Source organism: Dipteris shenzhenensis, chromosome 8 (assembly GCF_047967505.1).
Source record: "Dipteris shenzhenensis isolate YYH24624 ecotype China chromosome 8, Dip_SZ_1.0, whole genome shotgun sequence".
In the NCBI taxonomy this organism is placed as follows: Eukaryota; Viridiplantae; Streptophyta; class Polypodiopsida; order Gleicheniales; family Dipteridaceae; genus Dipteris; species Dipteris shenzhenensis.
The window spans coordinates 56,381,196-56,401,287 of NC_141603.1; the positions used below are offsets into that span (position 1 = coordinate 56,381,196).

The window sequence follows — 20,092 nt, forward strand, 5'->3', positions numbered from 1 at the left end:
AAGACTTCGGCGTTTAAGGGCAGCAACTAGGAAGATTCTAAAAAGTCTAGGCGCTAGGTTTTTTGCAGGATAGAGGCGAGGAATGCCTCGACAAAGGATGAGACCCGAAGAGAAGAAGGCACTTTATGAGGCGAAAAAGTGCTATATATGCAAGGAAGAGGGCCATAGAGCATTTGAGTGCCCAAATGAAGAGAGAAAGAACCCCCTAGAGGAACATGCTGAGTAAAGGGAAGAAAAGAAGAATGAACAGAAGGGCAAGAGGCCAAAGCCCACGGCTGGTCTTATGCCGGATGTGATTGGGGACAAGCAAAATGAGGATGCCACGGAGCTATGCAGAGCATGGGGGAGGATCCGTGACCAGACATCTTTGTTTTTCCTTGTTCCAAGGGCCTGTGTGAGTTTCATCTCTCTAGAGCTTGCTGGAAAATTAGGAATCAAAGTAGAAGAGATGGGACCTCTTTGTGATGCAGATATGGCTTGTCTTGGGCACAGTGAGCCCGGTAATTGGAAAGTTACACATGCACAGTCAAAGCGATGTGTACACAGAGGAGTTTTATATCACGCCTTTGAATGGATGCGATGTCCTGATGGGTATTCCCTAACACTACAGAGTGGGGGCGGCTTTGGACACAAGAAACAAGAAGTTGACTTTGTGTCATAGAGACCCATGTTTTGAATGTAAAGTTAAAAGGGAAGTCTATACAAGTTGTATCTGCTTCAGCCATTTCTTCTGTAATGAAAAAGTATCTTTCAACGTACTTAGTTTTTGCAAGAGAGAAATAGCTAGCTGAAGAAAGATATAATCTTTTCAAGCGGAGAAAGAGAGGGCACATTTTCTCTTTGAGTTTCAAGATTGGAACTACCTCCAGAAAGACCTGAGGATCATACCATAGATATAATCCCAGGAAGCACCCTACTAAACAAGCCTCGCTACAGAGTTAGTGCAGCTAAGTAGGAGGAGGTCATGAACTACGTAAAGGATCTCTTGGAAAAGGAGCTGATTCAGCCAACCTTTTTTCCCTACCTGTGTTGCTTGTGCAAAAGAAAGATGGATCATGGAGGATGTGCATAGACTACAGAGCTCTAAATAAGATAACAATCGAGAATGGATTCCCTATACCCTGGATTGATGACTTTTTGGATCGGATAGAGGGGTCTACTATATTCAGCCGTATAGACTTGAAGAGTGGGTATCGTGTAGACTTGAAGAGTAGGTATCACCAGATAAGAATACGCCTGAAGAGTGCATAAGACAGCTTTCAGAACCACATTTGGCTTGTATTAATTCCTTGTGATGCCATTTGGGTTGACAAATGCATTTGCCACCTTTAATAGAATGATGGACAGAATCTTCAGAGAGCACATAGGTTTTGTGGGTACCTTCTTTGACGATATCATAGTGTTCACTAAGAGTGAAGCAGAGCATACGAAGCATTTAGTAGTTGTCTTTGTAGAGCTCAGGACGAACAAGTTGTTTATCAATACTAAAAAAAGTGAGTTCTTCATGCATGAGATATCCTACCACAGTTGAAGCAATTAGGAATTGGCCACCATTGAAGAATATTCATCAAGTATGTAGCTCTTTGGGTTTATGCTCGTACTATAGGCGGTTCATCCGCTATTTTGCTGAGATAGTCTCATCCCTTCATGCTCTACAGAAGAAAGGAGTGCCTTTCAAGTGGGGTGACAAGGAAATTGCAGCCTTTGAAGAGCTTAAGGAAAAGCTATGCTGTGATCTTGTCATTATCTTGCTAGATCTTCGTAAACCCTTTGCTGTCCAATGTGATGCCTTTGGGAACAGCATAGGAGGAGTGCTTATGCAGAACGGATGAGTGGCTGCATATGAGAGTAGGGTGCTCAGAGATGCTGAAATGCATCTACAGATTTATGAGAAAGAGATGCTGGCTTTCATACATGCTCTTTCCACTTGGAAACACTCTTTTAGGTGCTGATTTTCATGTGCAAACAGATCATCAATCGTTGAGGTACTTTCTCACTTGGAGAAAGCTGTCAGAAAAACATATGTGGTGGGCAAACTTCCTTTCAATGTTCCATTTTCAGATTATGCATGTGCTTGGCAAGAAAATGTTGTTGTTGATGCACTTTCAAGGAAGCCAATACCCGATGCAGTATCAAGAAAACCGCAAGTTTCAGCTTTCACAATTGCATATCACTGTGAGCTTGACGCTATGAAAGAGCAATATGCAGTTGATGATGACTTTAAAAGGATTTTGATCAACTGGTTGAGAGCCAAAGACATGACCACTACAGTTTGAAGGATGGTTTTTTGATGATGCATTGCAGACTTTGTGTCACAAAGCAGCAAAGGCCAAAAGTTTTGACAGAGAGTCATGCTCTACCATATGCAGGACATAGAGGCATAGATGCCATAGTAAAAGCAGTGGAGCGTTTCTTCTATTGGCCAGCTTTGAAGAAAGATGTTGAGGCATATGTGAAAGCATGCATCATTTGTTAGAAAGTAAAACATGACACCTGGATTGTTACATCCACTGCCTATCCCAGATAGACCTTGGCAGAGCATTGCCATGGACTTTGTGTTTGACCTTCCTCGTACTCCGACTGGACATGATGGGATTTGGACAATAATACGCAGATTCAACAAACAAGCCTACTTCGTTCTAGTGAGGAAGAAGATTACAACGGATCAGGTGGCCAAAATTTTCATGCCCAATATTTTTCAGTATCATAGAATGCCTCAATCCATTGTCAGTGATAGGGATCTGTGCATAGTTGGAACCGTACGCGTACGGTTGTCCGTATGTATTGGGTGTCTCGTTCTAGTAGGAAGCAAGAGTCATAGTGAAGATATGTGCACCTATTCTGAAGATCCTTCGTTTGGCTGATAGGGAAGGGGCTACCATGGGACTTGTATATGAGCTCACTGATCGAATGGTGGAGAAGATACAGATGATAGATGGCATAGGCTCCTCCAAGTTGGCTGTTAGAGCCTTGTGTGCTAATAGGTGGGATATGATGCACTCTCCTTTACATGCAACGGCTTTTGTTCTCCATCCTATTTGGAGAGAGAAAAATCCAGATGATGATAAGGAGGTGCATAATGGGTGGAGTACGCGAAGTATGATGTTGAGAGGCAGGGCATCTTATTTGATGAGTTTGATGTTTACAAGTCCATGTCAGGCACATTTGCTCGGGCAATTACGAAGGATGATAAGAGGATGCACCAAGGGGTGAAGTGGTGGGAGACATTTGGGGCTCACACTCCAAATTTGCAGCAATTGGCTATTCAAGTGCTCTTGCAGGGGACATGTGCTTCTCCTTGTGAGAGGAATTGGAGCACATTCTCTCTTATACATACCAAAAGAAGGAATAGGCTTCTTCCAAAGAATACAAAACAATTAGTATACATCCAGACTAATTTGCGACCGATCTTCAAAATAAAGATTTGAGAAGATAGAAGTGACCTTGGAAATGATTAAAAAGGGGAAGGATGATGAGAGGCTGCTAGCTTTGCAAGAGACTACAGAGGGAGAAGAGGAGATTCCAGCCGCACCAGCCCCTCTTGCTTTGCAAGAGACTAGAGAGGGAGAAGAGGAGATTTCGGCCGCACCAGCCCCTATTGTTACAGGAAGGATGAATGTTGCTGCAGCTTCAAGCAGCTCCATTTTGGAGTTCCATCGCAAGGCAGATGAGATTGACAGTGATGAGGATGAGGATGAGGATGAGGAGGAGGAGGAGGAGGAGGAGGAGGATGGCAATGATGCTGATGATGATGAGGATGAGGCACAGGATGGGGATGCACCTTGAGGCTTGAGCCTCATGAGTTGTGATGCATTTCAGTTTTGTTTCTTGGTTGTGGCAGCCTGCAGGTTGGCAGCCTTCTCAGTTTGTTATATGATGTTTTCCAGCTTGCCTTTAATGTAGTACCTGCAGCCTACAGGGCCCAGGATTCTTTCACTTTTCTAGTATCTACTACCTGCTACCTTTGATGATTGATCATGATGTTTTGGTGTCTATCACTATGTATCAGATATACAGAATCCAGTCCCTGGACTCTTCATGACTTTAAAATCAATAAAAGTTTGAAGTTGAAAGTTTCGCTCAAGTAAATGTGTACGATCTATATTTTTCTGTTTTTTTGGGGGTAAAATTAGGGTCACGCATGATTCAACCCAGGGGCTGAACCATACTCCAATCATACTTCCGTACTCGTATGACGTATGCGTATGGTAACGTATGGAAAAAACTATGGATCCGTGTATAACCAGCCTTTTCTGGAGAGGTCTCTTTGTGAACATGGGCACTACGCTAAGTTTTCATCCTCGTTTTATCCACAGACAGATGGACAGTCAGAAGAGATAAATTCTACTGTCTTAGATCTTTTAAAATGCTATGTCTCAGAGTATAATATAACAACACAATACATTCTTCCATAGGGAAAGCACCCTTTGAAATAGTAGAATTGGAAGAAAAGTCCCTCCCATTTTGCACACGAAGGAAAAGATCTTTGAAGCAGATAGATATGTGGAAAGTTTGGATGCAGCTTATAAGAAGGTAAAAGCAGCCCTCCAGAAAAGCTAAGAAAAGCAAAAGAGAGCAGCCAATTGTCATCGCCGTGGGCTAGTTTTCAAAGAAGGTGATTGGGTTCTGCTGCGTTTTTAGAAAGCAAGACTAAGAATAAGAAAGGCAAAGAAAGGCTGTACAGCAAGCTGAATATGAGGTATTATGGCCCTTTCAAGTCTTGCAGAAGATCAATGATGTAGCTTACAGGTTGAAGCTACGATAGCAATTGACAATTCACAATACTTTTCATGTGAGTTTGCTGAAACCTTTCCATCGGAATGTGCCCGAAGAGATGCTTGAAATGGAAGAGCAAGATGAGATATGGATCCGAGAGCAGATCTTGGCACATAATTTATAAAGAAAGAAAGATTAGAGGTAGATTTGCCCGTCGCTATCTGGTGAAGTTCAAGAATTATTTTGCATTGGATGCGAAGTGGATGCAGAAAGGTGAACAGGCAGATTCACCTAGGTTATTGTAGCTCTACTTGGAAGCATTTCAGGTTGAGCCGACTGCGGTTGAGGCTCGTTCAGGCTCAGCAGAGCAAAGGTCTAGAGCATTGCCTAATGCTCAAGAGGGGGGTAGCACCTCCACTCCCTCAGGACAGACAGTCTCATGTATCTAGAGGTCGCTTCATGAAATTGGATGTCTCACCCAGGGTACTTATTGCTGACACTATTTCTGTCACGGGACCTCTATGATGAGTGTACTAGTCACTCCGGATAGATGATGCATTGACATATGGATGGATTCGCTCGCTCTCCTAGACCATATGTTCATTGCCAGTTGTATATTACAGATGATGCACATTGTTGTATGGGCTATTCATGCCTAGTTCATTATTGTCTATATGCTGTAAATTTCAGCAGCAAGCCAGATAGTTCCTGTCTCAAGAGGGAGGTATGTCATGGGGACGTGATTTTGTATGCAAACAAACCGTGACTACTTCGGCTTTGGGGGACTAACCCAGAGTAAGTGAAAACTGCTAAAAGTCCGTAGGAAATAATGTAAAAAGTGGGGTCTCGTTCTAGGTACATTTACTAGGCCCAAGGCAAGGAACAAGTGACCAAAAAGAGCGGGTTAGAGGAATTACTGAGGTGGCAAGGCCGCTTGCCACGTGGCAGTCCAGGTGGCTTGCATGATGTGCTTGCGTGGCTGTGCATGTGTCAACATGGCTAGGCTTCATTTGGCCTTACCACACTCACGCTCCAGAGCTACTCTTCACCGTCATCTCCCACTCAACCCACTCTAGCTTCGCCCATCATCCAGCCCCATCCTCGTCCTCCTTCATTTGTACTAGCCCCCTTCGATCCACGAGGACCGAGCTGTCCTAGGGCCAGATGCTTGGAAGTCCCTCTTGATGGAGGTGCACATCATTAGAGTATGAGAGGTGGAGTTAACCCGTTTCACACGAGAGCAGGTCCGCTTTGCCCAAGAACAGGATTTTATTATACACAAGCAGGATCTTCTTATTCAGAGACTCAGACAAAGACATTTCATAGCTCCGAGAGGAGGCCACAGCCATACACACAGTCCAAGGGAGTATCCCAGTAGTTGAGGCATAGGTTGCGAGCATGCAATCTGTAATTGAGGAGACTTCCAGATGGGTTGATGTGGCCAAATGGAAACCTGCGAAGGCAACCATTTCGGCTACTCTCATGGTGCAGCAGTAGAGAGTCAGTAAGGCTCTCAACATCAGAGTTTGTGGCATCCCATGCACTGAGGCTACATCGATGAATGATGCGACTACATTTGTGGCCACTAGTCTGGGGGTAGCTGAGCACAAGATCGAGAGGGCATGGCGGGTGGGGAGAGACCCCAACCGAGATGAGCCCCTTATCATACGATTCCATGACACTCAGGCACGACTTTCAGCTCTACGGCGTAGGTCAGTCTTATGGGATCAGCCATCGATCTCCATGGATGAGGATCTCACCCCCCTACAGATTGAGAAGAGGTGCACTTTGTTACAGTAGGGATCAGGCCCGCAAGGATGAGAATTGGGCGATGGTTCGAGATGGACAACTACTTACAGGCCTCCGTCGGGCACCCATCTCCCCTCTCACATAGGGAGGCGGGGTCTTTGAGACTGAGACCTCCGAGATCCTATACTGTATTATTTAGAAATGTAATGGTACCTTATGGTTAGAACCAGGGAACTTCTCGGAATCCTATATAGGTCGTGACATAGTCTTTTATACAGAGACACATAAGAGTCTAGAGTGCCAACTACCAGAGTCAGCGGGTATACATGGGAGTCTGCCTACAGAGATGAGATGAGGGACTGTGTGCGAGGGTCAAGAGGAGTAGCAGTTCTTTACAGGTCCACCCTTTTGGGAACCATCTTAGTAGAGCAGAGAGATACACACTGTCACGAGGACGTGAAATTATGGGACTTTTGATTTGCGACTCCGTAATTTGCGCGTGACTGCCTTGAGCCTCTGGGGTGCGAGGGTTCGGCCATGGGGTGGGACTTGGGGAATTAAAATTCCCTAGTAGGCTCTTGGAAATTGTGAATGTGCGCCCAGTTACTAGGCAATTAATTCTTAGGGCCAAAGTGTGCAACAGGGGGGCCAAAAGACTGGTGCAATTAAAAATTGCTAATTTTAGCACAAGACTCCAAAAAGAGCCCAGAGTCCTTCTTTTGGATGTTGGAGGCCAAAATCAGTTCCAGAAGAGCCAAATCATCAGTTGTGAGCTGCCAGAGCATGCCAGGTGCTGCTATAGCCAGATCGTTATGTGCCAGGAGCTTCCAGAGCTTGCAAAGGAAAATCGGCATCAGCTAGGGCCAGCTCCAGTGCATCTAGGGCTTGCCAGAGAAAATTGCACCTGATCCAGGAGCCTGTTGCAGATTACGGTTTCAGCCAAGGTGTTCTTTGTAGATTGCGATTTCACCTCCAGGTCTTCCAGGCTGTGCCAAGTGACTGCGTCTTGTTCCAGGGATGTTTCCAGGTGTTTCCAGGCTGCAACAGAAGATTGCGATTTGTTTCCAGGCTGCTACAGGAGATTGCGATTTGCTACCAGGTTGTCCAGGCTTTGCAGGAAAACTTGCGATTTGATGTGCAAGAGCAAAAATCAGCTTTTCTCTGTAGCATCTAGGGTTTTTCAGCCCCGGTGACCTTTCTTCTGTGGATACTGGGTAGAAGAAGGCTTGTCTTTGCCTTCTTTTGCCGTTCCCGGACTGGTTGCTGGCTAGTTATTGCGTTTGGGTTTCTTTCCTCGTGAAGAAAGGTTGATTTATGCTGTTTGGCAATGGCCAGAGAGGCTATAGATTGAGGCAACCCGTTTGGAAGTGCTTTGTCAACTGATTGCACCAGAGTTTGGCTGTTGAGGGCTTTGTCTTGCAGTTGTTCAGCTGTGTGGCTGGTTGGGCACTTGGTTGTGCAATTGCAGGTGTGGCTCAAACAATGGATGCTAGTGGGGTCTCTGTTGCATGCTTTTTTTGGCTGAGGATACAACATTGTCTAGTGATTGGATGCGATTCACCATTTGAAGTTGAGCAGGGAATCATAGGGTGGGCTGGGCGGGGACTCTGCAGGCGTTGGTTTGCATGTGGTGCAGCTTCCTAGAGACCTTTGTAATCAGCCGCTTGGCTTCAAATGAATGTTAAATAAATACCGCAAGGGGCACCAACGTTTGGGGTCAATCGATGTCCTTGTGTCTGAGTAGGAGCACTCTAGCTCCCTTGTGAGTTGTGGTGCATATTTATTTGCCAAATTGCGTGTATGCTGTTATTAAGTGGATCCTACCACCCTTTATGTTGTTGAGGCTGGATCCGACACATGGACAGCCGGGATTTGTTCGTTGTATTATGCTACTTCCCTCCCGAGACCTCCCACTTTGCTCAAGATATCCAAAAGGAGGCTGAGACATCACCATTTGCATCTCTTTATCAGTCCATTGTTGACTTCTTGAGGCACGGGGAAGTCCTTATGCTTGGGGACTTAAACGTGAGGACAGGTGCTCGTCAGGTACCACTCCTTGACTTCAAGGACGATTCCATTCTACTGGTAGACATTTACCTTGAGGGAGTAGGTATGCTGCGTGTTTCGATTGACAGGCGAGCCCTAGCCACATCTTATGGGCATGCCTTATTATCTATAATGGTCTTGACAGATGGCTCGCTTTAGCTCACGTGCTTCCCACATGGTGGGGGCTCTAGCGTTGTCGATTATATCATGGGATCCCCTGCCTTCACATCTCGTATCACTGATTTTATTGTCACACCTCCTCCCCAAGGGGCTGATCATACATACCTCTTGTTTAGCATCTCTACACCCTGCCTCACAGCATGTCCCACTCCACAGATCTCCTACATCCCCTATCATGACATACATTTCGATCGTGATCTTTCATCTATATATTCAGCCCGCCTTTATACACTTCTCACATATATTGACTTCATACCCCTACTAGAGGACCGTGCTGCCTTGATCACCAGCTTACTACACGAGGCTACCTTCATGCTTTGCCTCACAGCACTCGCTCCAGTTGTCCACCATCACTTGGGACCGTACCTTGTAATAGCTGGTACAATAATGAGTGCAAGGCTTTATGCCGCTAGCTCAGATTCAAAACCAAAAACAACATTTCGAACAACCGGACACTACGCGAGTATTGTCGATTGGTACGCAGGATTTTGTTCGCCAGGAGGAACTATTGAACCTTCTGTGTAGTAACAACTCTAAGGACTTTTGGCAGAGATTTCTAGAGGGGGCGGTCCCCCTCACCCCTCACAGACACTCAGATCTGGTATAACTATGCATGCATGCTGTATGATATCCTAGATCACCAGTTCTTGACCTCTCACATATACGCCGCTCTACATCCTGCAAACTCTTCACTAGGGGGGGAGTGAAAGATGCCGTGATGAAACTTCATAATGGGCGAGCGAAAGGTCATGTGGGCCTATGTACTGAAGTCATTGCATATGGGATTAATGTCCCATCCCCGATCTTAGTAAAGCTCTTTAATGAAGCTGTTTGTTTGGGGTTTCCACGCTCGTGGACTGTTAACACTATCTCACCCATCCACAAGGTAGGGGATCCCATGAGCCCGGAGAACTACATGACCATAATGATTGGACATGCCATGTCCAAGATTTATGCATTAGTGCTTGATTCTGAGGGCAGTCGACTCGCAGAGTGTCGGGGAGCTAGAGCAGTTGGACAGGCTGGATTTCGATGTGATCATGGGACCATGGATCATGTTCTCACACTCAAGTGTGTCATCGAGGAGACGAGGGTACGGAAGTAGAGGGTATATTGCTGCTTTATGGATTTTCACAAAACCAAGGTCATGATCTTCAATACATCTCGAGTCGTTATGCACCGGGAGCAGTTCACGTTTGACGGGTCACCTGTTGAGATTGTTTCGTCATATACATGCCTTGGCGTTATCTTCTCTGGACCTATCTTCACTATGAGACTCATGATGCAGGCCCGCCTGAGCAGGGGATACGCTTGATTGGCCATATTAGAGAGGGAGTGCTTCCGCTCACACTTTCAGGATCGCAGACTAGGGGATTGCTGCTTGACTCCTTGATCCGTCCAGCAAGGATGTATGGCAGTCCTTGTTGGGGGCCGAATCTATCATATATAAAGTGGGCTCAGGTGTAGCGGCTATAGGTTCTCATGCAATCGCGGATGATCCACAGTAAGCTGTCCGTCCCTCACCAAATCATTCAGACTGAGTTTGGGTGATCCTCACTACAGCTAGATGCAATATTTCCGGTTGTCACCTACCTATACCGGGTCAGGGGATACAGGGATTGCACTCCTGGGCGCATTAGATTACCATGGATAGCATTGTCCTCTTCTATGGCACTAACAGCTGCAGGTAACCAGAGATGCTGGTATGCATGCACAGAGAGATGGTTTGAGCGACTGGGGCTCGACATGGATAGACTCCCTCCCTTTGAGTATAGCATTGACACGCCGTTTTCTCCTCTTCTTTGTCACACAAGGTCAACCAGGTCATCCGTGAGGAACTTTTACAGCTACACACATTCCAGACCTGGTTGGGACCAAGCAAGCTTCCGGTGAAGCTCACCTTCTACATGAATCATTGTTTACATATCACGGAGGAGGGTTTCATTGACCTGCCAGGATATATGTAGATCCACTTACCCCACTCACTAAGGATCTCTATTAGGCAGTTTCGGGTCTCTTCACATAGATTGCGCACAGAGAGTGGCAGGGCAGAGGGTCTACTTCGGGAGAGGTGCATATGCACATTATGTGACATACATGAGGTCGAGTCAGAGGAGCATTTCATTTTCTGGTGGCTAGTATACTACGAGATCTGAGGATGCTTCTTCTGCCTCTTCAGAGACAGTTCTGGGGTGTCGTCTCGATTTCTCTCGTATCCAGACCAGAGATGCTTGGTGGCTTTCATCCATGAGGCAATTAGGCACCACGAACGTCTACTTCGATCACGGAGACAGGAGAAAACCTCATCCTTGGTAGACTCTTCTTAGAGCTCTATCATGGAGTTCTTCCAAACAGAGCATGTGGACCCCGATAGGAGGAGGCCCTGACATGATCGGGATCCAGAGCCAGCGACACAACAGCTCAGACAGAGGGTTGATGCACAAATTTCTCCTACTCTGTGCCCTTTGGGCTGCGAATTTTGATCTTCTCCCTTCCAAGCTGCCAACTTTTGCTGCCGCCCTCTTGCTGTGCTGATTTGCTGCCCTTTTGAGGTGTTATAGCCAAAAGTCGACTTCTAGAGAGCTGGTTCGACTTCCTCTGAAGCTGATTCAACTTTATTTGCTGCTGTTTCCCGACTCTCTTGCTGCTGAAGGTCATCTGTGCTTTGCTAGGGGCCTGGATAGAGGATAGGTGCGAGGTTAGAGGTCACCCCTCTTCCGTGGACAGCGGCTACAGCAGCCCGACCTTCCTTTGGATACTTTTGATCACTTTTGAAGCTTTTGTTCCTCCCTTGTCGGTCGTACTTATCTTCTTGCAAATTCGGGCTGTGAATAGATACCCAGACACAGAGGGTGTGCCGAAATCGGTGCCAAAGGGTCAGCTCTGTGATTTTCCATCTCGTTTTGTGTGTGTTTTCAGAATTTATGCTGTTGTTCTATTGCCCTGAGAGGCTGGACATTTGATCTTGGGACTGCCAAAGCCCTGGTGAAGTTACATAAGGAAGATATGGTTGTGGATCTTCCCAAAATGCATATGTGTATCAGCACAATAGTGGAGTGCTCCAAGCAGATGGGAAGCCATGGCATATAGCCTGGTTGAACATCTGTGCTAGGACCGCGGAGCTAAGACCTCTTGCTCATGTGCAAAGTGCTCATGGAGAGAGAGAGAGAGAGAGTAGGTTGCAAGGAGGAGGAACGAGGGGAGAGTAGATAGGATTAGATGTCACATGAAAAGTACATTGCACATGAGGGAAGGGTACATATATAGTACTCCTTATCCCCTTTGACCTTTCTATCTTGCAAACATCCCCATGGCCTTCAGTACAAGCATCCCTGCTCAATATAATTTTGTCCTCATGTTTGTGACAGTATGCACCATCAGTCATTCATTCACTGCTTGAACGTTTTCAGTATCTATGCTAATATCATCAACAATGATGATATGTCCAAGATATAGCTGTCCTCCCTTGACGAACTCATATTTAGACATCATAACATAAAGAATTTCACGTCACAGAATAGTTAGTGATGTCCTGAGGTATTCTTTATGCTCAGGTAAAGTCCTACAGTATACGAGAATATCATCTACGAAAACGACAATAAACTTTCCTAGATATGACAAAAAATATCGTTCATTATCTGTTGGAAAGTAGAAGGTTCATTAGTGAGTCCAAAAAGCAAAGCTACGACTTCATACTGCCCATATCGTGTACGGGAATCTGTCTTAGGGACATCTTTCTTGCTAATGCAGATATTATGGTAGCCTATAGGAAAGATCAAGATTAGATAAATGCATTGCACCATGCAAACGATCAATGAGGTCATCATCCTGCGTAAAGATATTTATTTTTAATAGTAACTTTGTTAAGACTACCGTGTCCATGCACATTCAAATGGATTTATCATTTCCCCCCACCAAGACCACTTGTGCTCCCTAAGGAGATGTAGTTGGATGAATATATCCCATCCCAACATATTCAGCTGATTGTGTGGCAATTTCTTATTCTTCTCATAAACTTAGCCTATACTATTGTTTAAAAATGGCTGAGCTCCAAGAAGTTCTACCTTATGGTCCACACTGCAAGCCAGTTAGATGGAAAGACATTTGAGAATTCGCTTAATAGTTCCTGAAGAAGTCGAGATTCCTTAGTATCCACAGAGGACTCACGTCCAGAATACAAATAAAATTTTAAATCTGGAACCATAGCATGACATAATGGTCTATTTGTGGCTTCAACAATTGGTATTTAATGCTAGGTGAAATCCAAAACCCTACTATACTGTCCACAATCCACTGGACTGCATTCCAAATCCATGGAATAAGCCAAATGAGAAGAATATAGATGGCTGCCCAAATATTTCAGAAAATTAGTTACATTTAAAACTGAATTTTGAAATGCATTGTTTCGCCAATGCACGAAAGAAAATACATTTTCAGCTTAAGCATATGTTTGGAAGAACATGAAATTATAAAAAAGTAGGTCTAATGAAGCACACAAGAGCCTCACAATCAGGCTCATTTAACAAATTATTCAATGGCATTGCATTGTAAAATAAAGACAAAGGAAATTCAGATGAGACATCGTGAAACAAAACGGGTTTGTCTTTATTATCTAACTGCGGATTACAAAACTTGGCCACTGGGACATGTTAGAATTATTGGCATATTCTAGGCAGTGGCGAATGTAATTAATAAGTGAGTTAGGGGCACTTTTCCCTCACTAGGAGGTTTTTTCTCCTAACCACAATTAGTAGGTTAGTATAGTTTTTTCACTTGGACAAAACTATCCTTACACTGTACTCATCTTATCTTTTCTATTGCACACTCAACGTTTTGCTCTTGTTCTCACTCTTGCATTCTGCTCCCTCTACTCTCACATTTGGTATCAGAGCAGGTTCTTCCTGCCCGTGCTTTTGCTGCTCCCGCATTTTGTCTGTATAGCTCCCATTGGAGCTCAGCATCGGTACAATGTATGGATTCCATTGTACAGCCTGCTGCAAATGCATCGTACAGACCGTCCGCGAAGCTCCTGTACAGCCTGTCCGTGCAGATCCCATACAACCAGTCAGTGCAGCGCTGTCCGTACCAGCAGTCCCGTACGCCGTACTGCTTCAGCCGCTCGCTGTACAATCTAGCTGACAGTCCGTACTGTGTATGGATTTCGTACGCTGTCTGTGATCCAGCTCCATATATCTGTGCCGTACATTTTCGTACGGGTGTACGGATTCCGGCTGTACAGGCTGTACATCTGTACCTTGCCGTACTGACAGTTCTGTACTGTTTGAAGGCGTCTGTACTTTGAGCAGATTTTCTTTGCAGGTGATCTTTGGCAGGCGCATTTCGCAGACGGCCATTGCTTGGCTTAGTTTTTGGGAGCACATTTGGGGCATCTTGTTTGTTGCAGGCATTGCAGTCAGGTTGCAGAATCTGCTCCAGAAATTTGGGGTTTTTTGGTTCTGCTTGCAATCTTGCAGACAAAATTTTGGGCTTTTGGTTGATTTGCCGCCTTTCAGGTGCAATTTCGTGCAGGGATTTGGGGCTTTTGCATTTTGAATGCAATTTGGCAATCGAAAGGTCATTTGGGAAATTTGCAAGCAGTTTTGGACTCAGTTTGAGTCATATTGCAGACATTTGCCACTTTCTGCAGATATACTTTGCAGATTTTTGGGCATTTGTAGAGCATTTTGGTGCATTTCAAGCCTTTGATAGGCTGTTACAACAATTGTCATTGTGGGTAGAATTTTTGGCAGACTCTGGTTGTGCATTTTACATCCCAGGAATGGATTTTACTTGTCTAGTTTGCTGCATTTTTGAGTTTTCTGGGGTTGTTCCTCCAATGAGGTGTTTGGAGTCCTCACACAGGAGGATAAGTTGGATGGCACCAACTACTCCTTGTGGAGTTTTATGGTTCACAACATCTTGGTTGGCAAACATCTTTGGGATTATGTCACTGGAGATGAGACAAGGCCAGAAACTGTGGCTACACCTGTCACTCCTACAACTGGAGGTAGGGCTAGAGGTCAAAATGCAAGACAAGTGATTGGAGCAGCAGCTGCTACTCTAGTGGCTCACACAGCAGAACAGAAAAGGTGGGATGCACAAGCTCTTTCAGTTATTTCTCTTTGTGTCAAGAGATTTATTATTCCTCACATTTGGTCATGCAAGATCTCGAAGGTAGCTTGGGAGATTTTAGAGAGCATGTTTGCAACAAGAAATGATGCCAGAGTTTCCTTCTTGAAGAGAGAGTAGTCTCATACACATATGGATGAGGGAGATCATATGAATGCTCACCTCACAAGACTTCAGGATTTGAGGGAACAATTGCTGAATATAGATGAGATTATTTCGGATTCAGAGATGATTACCACCACTCTGAATTCGTCTTATCTTGGTTTCCACACCTCGCTGAATTTGTCATTGAGGGGGGGCAGCAATCCTCTCTCTTTTCATGAGTTGGTAGGACTCTTGTTGCAGGAAGAGCAGGCAAGAAAGAACATGGCAACTCGGGCTGGCGAGCATGCCATGCTTTCTAAGTTCAAGCCCAAAGGGAAAGGGCAGCAAAAGCAACATGGAAATCAGCCCACACATCATCATAAAGCTGATTCAGGACAGCCCTCTTATAAGGCTAAAGGTGATGTAGACAAGCCTAAGAAGAAGGGCATTTCTCACTACTGCAAGAAGCCAGGTTATTACATTGGTGAATGCAAGAAGCGAATAGCTAAGGAAAAGAAAAGGGATTTGGGTATGGCTGTTTCAGATGCATCAGCTCCTAATGCACATGATAGAAGGAATGTTACAGCCAACCGGTGTCACAAGAAACATTTCTAGAAACGTTTCTTGATTTTTACAGGCGTTTCGTTTAGAAACACCTAAAAATACTATAATTTATAGAAGTTATATATACTTCATAAATAATTGTCTTCAGATTTTCTCTCTCTCTCAAAAGAGTTCTCAGATATCCATATTGTGCACACAATGCAAAGAGTAAAAAGACGCGTCACACAGCCTATAGATTGAGGTTTACAAAGACATAGATCTTACAGTTTACAAATTACTATTAACTAATTAGTTGCAAGTGCATATGCCTGCTAGCATATGCCATGGCCCATGGCCCATAGTTCAAACAATAAACTTTTAACTTTATAATTTAAATTTCAGAATCAAATTTCAAGATTCAAGATTCAAAATATAACAAAATGTATTATGTATTACTATTTACATCATACACGTAACATGCCATAATGATATATTGGTAACTGTTTACACCTGGTAACTGTATGGTGTAAACTGTATACGTAATCAAAGCTTGTGGCCTGCAAGCCAGTTGCTAACAACTACACAGTACACTCTAGTCTCGACTCTCTAGAGCTAGGGACCGCTGCCCTCTGCAAGATATGCTGCCTCATCACTGTCATCATCAGCACTGGAATCAGCAGATGGATCTGCATCGTCTGTGGAGGAAGAGGAAGTGCCACCCTTGAACCAACCAGGGGCTCGCAACTGATCTGAGTCTACCAATGCCTCCTCCTCCTCTGGCTCATCTCTACCTTGACGTCCTCGGGATGACGATGCAAGAACTGATACGTGCAATCCCCCTCGTGAGGCTCATGCTTGACGTTGATAACCACGAATCTAAGGTGTCCCAGTATCCACTTCAACAGCAGCAGCACATACTCGTGGTGCACGAGCTCGAGCCATCGAACGTGTCTGACGTCAGAATCGAAGCATATTCTGTCGCAGGAACTCGTAAGCATCGTCATTCTCTCGACTGTACTGGATGATGGGCATGTCGACAGGTTTTAGCTTGATCTTGTCAGGATTGACTTGCTTGGGCTTCCACTCAATGCTACCGGTACCATCTGCAGACCTGTACTTCTCAAGCAGACATAGGTTAGCATTGACATATACCAACCTATTGAGCTGCTCCATGCTCAACCTGACATAGTTTACAAAGCATAAAGAAGGCAATTCTCAAGACTTAAGAATTGTTTTTCAAAATGTTACAAGCTTGACGCTATAGCCTATAAATAAGAACTATAAGAAGTTAGAACTTACTTGTTTCTCTTCTTGGTGTGTATGTCTGCACATATGCTCCATATCCTCTCAGCTGGGCCTGATGTGCAATCTTGCGAGAGGATGCGGAGAGCTAAGTTTTGCAATGAGGGATTTAAAATCCCAAGTTTTTCTCACCAAGTAAGAGCCAACAGCCTATTGTCTTTTTCCTTGGCAATTGCACGGGAGAAATGACCCATGTCATTGCGGAACTGCACTTTGCCCTCTTCAATGCTATTGTAATTTGCATAGGCTCTCTTTGGTCTTAACCAGCCTACGAAGGATAAAGTTTAAACAAATTTTAACAATGAATAATTTGAGGAATTGATTCTTGAATAATGAAAATTGAATCATGATTCATGAATCATACCTGCTAAGAACCAGAAAGATGTAGCCAAAGCGTGTCTTTGAGGGTGTCACAAGCTCCCACTTATACTCCCTTCTGAATAAGGCCAGTGTTATGCTCAAGTTGAGGTAACATGACCTCGGAAGGGTCAGTTGACATTTTCCTTTAAAGGATCAATGTTTGTATTATATTTGTTTGGGCTTCACGTAAATGATCACAAAGGAATCAAGGTCAAGGTCCTTGGTGAGGGTGACATGGCACAAGACTAGGTGGATCTAAGGCCAAGGGGTCTAAATGCATTAAATGTGCCAAGGGGCACATGATTTCAATGGTATCCCAAGAGAGGGGCAAATGATGCATTTAGGAGATGCCCTATTTTGTAGACATGTTGCATACTAGATCTATCTAGGGAATTGGGGCTTGGTGGAATCTGCAAGCTGGAGCCTTCACGTAAGTTAGTTGTTCTGTGAGTTTTGCTACCACCGAGAATCGGCTGGGAGGATATTTTTGTGCCTACCGCGTGATTGACTGTCGAGTTGACAAAGTAAATTGAGTGATCGTAATATTTGGTATCAGAGCCTGGCGATCGGTGAAGGTGTGAGAACGAGTGGCGGAGCGTTGGGCTGTTGAGTGGATTCTTCGTTTAGCCTTAGCGAGCTATGACCGTGAAGCCATTAGAGGAGCGGGGATCTTGTCTTATGGGATCAGAGAAAAAGACTAAGGTTGTATATCGTGCGTGTGTAGATGGTTCGTGTTGTCTGGTTCATGCGATCCAGTAGTTCGTCAATGTTGGAGCTGCGTTGGATATCAGAGTGGCGCACGCGCTGGTTTACGGGTGGTTACCTTCAGGGCTGCTTGGCATCGCGGGGGGCTAGCTGTTGTTATATTTTGGTATCAGATGGAGCGCACGTCCTATTGAGCGGACGAGGGATTTCCTGCATGCATATTATGATAGACAGGAGACTGCTTGTCGAAGTCCTAGTCTACGTATTTGCAGAGCTGTGGAATTGTGAACCTCCGCTCTTCATCTCTAGGCTTGAATTGGACGTTATATGACTTGCGCTGACTGGTTGATTGTGTGCCACCGGATCCTTATGAAGACATATTTGACGCTGCAGCAAGCTTAAGGTCTGCAGGAAGCCTTATAGCGTTCCAGAATGGTGGCATACATTCAATCACAACGTTGCAAATTAGCAGTGAGAGCCGGGGTGTTTTGGGTCTCCAACATGGTGTAGCTGAGCCACAACATGAATATTCATCTGGTTCGAATACTTGGAACAACCTAAATAGGGACAAATTGATCTCTCCATGCTGCATGTATGACCAGGGAGCTTTCTATGCCTTACAGATTTTGTGGGTTATATGCTAGTTTATTTGCCCTCGGTGTTTGAGTTATTTGAGATTGCAGGAGTTTCCCTAGTATAGGGAAAAGTGGTTTTGGTTGCAGTTTGATCTATGTCTGGTTAGCTGTAATTTCGGGAGTTGGACTTTTGATTGTAGAAACAATTCAGGTGTGTTTTAAAAAAAAAAAACACCCATCGACCTAAATGGAAGTTGAAGAAGAAGCTTCTAGGGTGGATCCCGTAGAGTCGGGAGTCCGGCCAATCCCGCAGGTGTCGCGCCCAGCAGGCCATACACTGTCTGGTAGAATTGCCTTATTGGAGGATGCCTTGCAACAGATTCTAGTGCATAGTTACAAGCAAATGTAGGGCAATCTGAGCTGAGGAAAATGGTTCATAGTATGTCTGCTAGACTATCTCGTGAAGAGAAGGGTAAAGCTCCAATGGAACCTGAAACCAGTGTTCATACGATCGAGCCCAGGAGGGCTAAGGTGTCTAATATTGCTAATTATAGACCAGAAAAGTATTGTGGTCGGATGTTTGACCGTAGTTCCGATATCGTAGAGACCTGGTTACACAAATGGGACGAGGCCTTCGCCATTTGTGAAATCAGGAATGATATGAAGAAAATCCACGAGGCCACCCATATGTTTAATGAGGCAGCGGATAGGTGGTGTGTAGGATCGATTGAGAGAGAGAGAGAGAGTGCAGGTAGCAAAGCGTCGCACAAGTCTTAGCCGTCACGTCAAACTTGGATAATGAAAAAGGAGTACAAGGTACAAGTACCTAGACCTAGGACTAAGAGTCCTAGGTGTCACATAGGACTAAGTGTCCTATGTGGCCTAAAAGGCACTAACACTACAAGTGCCTATATTTATGCCTACAAGGCACATACCCTGGTTTATAGGGCATCACTAGAACCACCAGGAGATGGCCTACAAACCCCCCTCCATGGGATGGGCTGAAGTACTCTGGAAACGTCTCAGAATACCTGGTATTTTCTGATCATGGTGGCACATGTTCATCCAAAACGATATAGCCACCTATGAATGTACAAGGGCTGTCAGATCATGTAACAAAGGGAACCAAATGTAAAGCTTGTTGAAAGACTTCACACTTGGGACGAGGAAGTGCCTTTGTGAACATATCTGCTATGTTGTCCTTTGTGGGAAGATAGGACAACTCTATGTCTCCTGCTGACAACCGCTCCCGAACATAATGATAATGAACCTCAATATGCTTGGTACGCGCATGAAACACTAGGTTACGCGCAATGGCCAAAGCACTCTGGCTGTCGAAAGACTTCACACTTGGGACGAGGAAGTGCCTTTGTGAACATATCTGCTATGTTGTCCTTTGTGGGAAGATAGGACAACTCTATGTCTCCTGCTGACAACCGCTCCCGAACATAATGATAATGAACCTCAATATGCTTGGTATGCGCATGAAACACTAGGTTACGCGCAATGGCCAAAGCATTCTGGCTGTCAGTGTAGACAATAGTGGAGGATGTCTGGCGAATACCAAGATCTGTAAGTAACTGTTGAAGCCAAACACACTCTACTATAGCGGTGAAAGCTGCCCTGTACTCAGCCTCACAGCTAGATGTGGCAACTGTTAGTTGCTTCTTGCAGAGCCAAGAGATACATGAATTGCCAAGCAA

At 44.8% G+C, this 20,092-nt stretch overlaps 1 protein-coding gene and 1 pseudogene across 4 annotated transcripts in view; both read left to right on the forward strand.

Annotated features, from left to right (window-relative positions):
- LCBK2 (Diacylglycerol kinase family protein) overlaps positions 1 to 20,092 on the forward strand; it is a 113,616-nt gene that overhangs the window by 58,969 nt on the left and 34,555 nt on the right. The gene's annotated exons all lie outside the window — the stretch shown is intronic.
- Positions 2,881 to 3,786, forward strand: LOC147899713 (uncharacterized; annotated as a pseudogene).